Raw genomic sequence first — 4,577 nt, 5'->3', positions numbered from 1 at the left:
TCAGTGCTGATTCCAGAATCAGTGCTGAATACCCAGTAGGCAGACTTTAGTGCCTTCAGCCCGTGTTTGAAGCAGACATATATTTTTTTTAATTTGGTTTGCTATTAAGAGGGGGACATTATGGAAAATAACTAGAACTTTCTTAATCTTTATTATATTACTTCGTTTTCACTTTCCTCATCTGATGCTATTGGGACTTGGTCTCTTAGAAAAACTTGGTGAGAGAAATGATACATTATCTTTTTAAAACTTTGTGTTATGGGGAATTTAGAATGTATACAAAGTATACATATACTATTATAGAATAGTTTAATGAATCCCTATGTACCCAATACCCAGGCCTAATAATAAATCAATCTGTCAGGGGCACCTGGGTGGTTCAGTTGGTTAAGCTTCTGCCTTCGGCTCAGGTCATGATCTCAGGGTCCTGGGATCGAGCCCAGCTTCCAGCTCCCTGCTCAGTGGGGAGTCTGCTTCTCCCTCTCCTTCTGACCCTTCCCCCACTCGCACTGGCGTGCACTGTCATGCACTCTCTCTCTCTCTTTCCCCCTCAAATAAATAAAATCCTAAAAAAATAATCAGCCCATCATGCTTCATCCATACCTCCATCCACTATCCCCTCCCATAGTATATTTAAGCAAATCTCAGTCATCACATCATCTGTAAATATTTCAGTATGTATCTCGAAAAGAACCAGCTTCTTTTTTAACATGATGACAATTATTTCACCTATAATATTAATAGTAATTATCCTAATAACATCAAATAACCTGCCATTGTACACATTTCCAATCATCTCATATTAAATACACACTGTATATGAATTAGGATCCAAATAAGATCTACACATTGTGATTGGTTGCTCTATATTTTAAGTCTCTTTTAATCTATTAGTTACCCCTCCATCTCTCTTTGCAATATGTTGAAGAAACCCGGTCAGGGGTGCCTGGGTGGCTCAGTCAGTTAAGTGTCTGCCTTTGCTTCTCTCTCTCAAATAAATAAATAAAATCTTTTAAAAAAAGATTTTATTTATTTATTTGACAGGGAGAGAGAGAGACAGCGAGAGAGGGAACACAATCAGGGTGAGTGTGAGATGGAGAAGCAGGCTCCCCGCTGAGCAGGGTGCCCAACACGGGGCTCGATCCCAGGACCCCGGGATCATGATCCGAGCTGAAGGCAGACGCCCAATGACTGAGTCACCCAGGGGCCCCAATAAATAAAATCTTTAGAAAAAAAAGAAACCGGGTCGTTTGTCTTGTAGCATTTCCCAGGGTATGGATTTTGCTGATTGCATTCCCATGGTGTAGTTTAACAAGTTCCTCTGTCCTCTGTATTTCCTATAAAATGATAATTGTGGCTGGAGATTAGCCACAGTTGGATCTAGAGACTTGCTTGGATCAAGAGGTTTGATTTTTTTTCAAGACTTAATATGTGGTGTTGTCTTCTTCCATTAGGAAGCATACAGTGTCTGATTATCTCTCTAAATATATTAACTTAGAATATCATATGTGTTTATCCATAATTTGATAAATGGTTCTATTTATTGTTTAGCTTCATTTTTCTTTCATAAATTGCATCCATTATTGTCTAACACTTTTCAGTTTCAGGCTCTTTAAAGTGAAGTACTTAAAGACTCTTAAAGTTAGCTGAGCATAGAGTTCTAGATGTTTTTCCTTCTAATCTCTTATAATTCTCCATCCTATGACTAATTATGCAGCAAATAAATTATAACTTGTCCTTATTAATTCTTAATAAAGCATTCAACTTAATTTGCCTAGAAGACTTTTCTCATCTGTATTTTATCTGTTGCTAAATTAAACTAAGTTATGTAATTACAATATAAGTAAACTGGAACACACAGGTTTGGGAACAAACAACCGGTTTTTTTATAAGCAGTTAAACTGGGGGGTGAAAAAAATGTGTGGTTACCCATGAATTTTAGTAAGTCTTGGGTATCAATTGATAAGTTTTGCAATGGGAATACAGAGTTAATGAGGCAAGTTAGTTAAATGGAAGTCTGTTAAAAGACCTCCTAGCACACTGTTGTCCAAGAGAACCTTCTGTGATGGGGATGTTTTATGTCTGTGTTGTCCAATATGGTAGCCACTAGCCACATGTGGCTCTTGAGCACTTGAAATGTGGCCACTATGATTGAGGTGAAGCTAGAGAACTGAACGTTTAATTTAACTAATTCAATTAATTAAATTTAATAACCTTGGACAATTTAGTTCTAGGATACAAAATCTGCACCGGAGAATAACTGGCTCCAAAGTCTAGCTCTGGAGCCTATACTCTTTAACCATAACACTATACAGTTTTGTGGCTTGGTGTTTCTTAGGACGTTTTTTTCAATGCACCAAATGCACATATATATATGTATATATATATATACATATATATAGCAAATGGCAAAGACCTAGTTTACCAGCTTTACTTTTTTAAGCCTAAGTTTAACATTATATTTAAACAATTGTCAAAACTTACCAAGTTGCCAGGATTCATGCAGTTAGAAAGCATCCTCAATTTATATTAAGCCAGAAATGTATTACCATTACACATTAATATCTTTCACTACTAAATACTGAAAAAAATGAAATTATTGTTGTGGAAGATTCATCCAGGCAATATGAACTACACAGCAGGTTAACACTACTTGTCTCACATTGCAAACACATTGAGAAAATAGATCCATGCTGGTATTAATGCATGAAAGAGTCATGGCCACCTTGGATTACATTTAAAAGAAAAAGCAAGATGCACACAAAGATTTACAATTTTAAAGACAAAAAAAAAATAGTCCTAGGAGGCCCCAAAAATAAACTCAGAAGTGTGACAAATAAGGGCTACCATGAGTTGTGGTTATGAATACTTAAGATTAGGTACAGTTACACTGAAAGTCAAGTTCATTTGAAATCTTCAAAATAAAGTTCCTGCTAATCCTCAAATGGTGCTCGTTATAGTTAACTTTTATATTAATTGGTTGCATTGAATTACTTGTTATCCAAACATAGCAGCTGCTCCTTACCATTTATTGTTAAGGACTTTAACTGGCTGTCTTCAACTTTGACTCTTTCTTGACCATTTTCAACCATTCTCTTTGTAATGATTTTCCTGCCACTAACAATTTTAGTTAAAGGTGATACAGATTTGAAGCTGTCTGCCCAGCTATCCTCAAATGACATGGAAGACAACGAAGTGAGGCTTCCATGACCTAGTGAACCTGAGGACGTAAATCCTGTATCAGAAGGAGCAAATTCCCTTCAAATTATGGAAATCCACTGAAGGCAGTGACAAACAATTCTCTGCTTGGGCTTCTGTGGGGGACCCCTGGTTGAGTCCCCAAGAAAGTCCGCAAGTGGGTTTTCAAAGAAGTTGAATAAAAACCAGTCTCTTCCACCAAATTAAAAAAAAAAAAATCCGTGAAGGCATCATCTGAGTTATGGAAGGTGAAGCCAAACTCAAATGGACTGTCAAAACACCTTCCACCTCCACCATTTAATCCTTCTTCACTGTATTCGTCATAGAGTTCTCATTTTTTAGCATTTCATAACACCTCGTATAACTCAGATACTTGTTTGAATTCTATCTCTGCTGCTCGTTTATTCTCATGATTTTTACCTGGATGCCACTTCCGTGCCAGTTTCTGATAGTGCTTTTTTAATATTTTTGGCTAAGGCATGTCTGCATGCCCAGAATTTCAGAGTAGTTCACATGTTTTAACAGGCTGTTGGAACGAGGCCTCATTTCTGGTTTTAAGGTCATCTATGTGGGGCCCAGGACTCGGGAGCCGGCAGCCAAGTGCAGCCCGGGTCTCCCCTCTGTTCCCTTTCTCATGCTGTGCTTAACAGTGGCAGCCTGATGCTTCTCAGGATTTATTCTATATGCATCATTGCCTTTGTGCATGATATTCCTTCTAGCGGAAAACTGTACCCTCGGAATCTCCAAACCTCTTAGCCTGCTGTGGTAACCAGTCTCCATGATAGTCTCGAATAAACCACGCCTCTGTGGTATTTACACACTTATGTGTTCCCTCCCACACCGACTCATGTGTAACCAATAAATTGTGTTGGCTGTGATGTTGCCTGACTTCTAAGGCTGTTGTTATAAGAAGCCTTGGAGCCTCCAACTTGATCTCTCGGGGCAGCAGTTCTTGGAGCCGTGAGCCACCTTGTAAGAACCCACTTACCCTGATCTTATGGAGAAGGCCTGAGACTTCATGGAAAGAAGGAAGGTTCTAGCAGAGAGACACTAGTCTTTAAAACCATCTCCTTCAAGGTACCAGGCATGTGAGTGAAACGTCTGGCATCCTACCGACCAGCCCAGCTGCTAAGTAAGTACCCAAGTTCTGAGATACAATATTTATTGTTTCAAGTTTTTAAAGATACTTTGTTACAGTGCAATAGAGAGCTGGAACACCTGGCTAATTTTTACTCTTCCCTCAAGGGTGAGTTTAGGCATCACCTCTAAGAAACGTCTGATTTCCGTTTTTAATTCCCCTTTGCAGTTTGAGTTAGGTGTAGATCTTCTTTGCCCCCATTCCATATTACACTTCATTCTACATTTCTGGGTTTGGGCTA

General features: G+C 38.5%; 1 pseudogene; it reads right to left on the bottom strand.

Annotated features, from left to right (window-relative positions):
• Window positions 1-2,990: 2,990 nt before the first annotated feature.
• Window positions 2,991-3,978, bottom strand: LOC113930475 (annotated as a pseudogene).
• Window positions 3,979-4,577: the final 599 nt, after the last annotated feature.

This window comes from Zalophus californianus, chromosome X (genome assembly GCF_009762305.2).
Source record: "Zalophus californianus isolate mZalCal1 chromosome X, mZalCal1.pri.v2, whole genome shotgun sequence".
Taxonomy (NCBI): Eukaryota; Metazoa; Chordata; class Mammalia; order Carnivora; family Otariidae; genus Zalophus; species Zalophus californianus.
The sequence above is the reverse complement of the archived record's forward strand: the minus strand, read 5'-3'. Positions and strand labels throughout refer to the sequence as shown.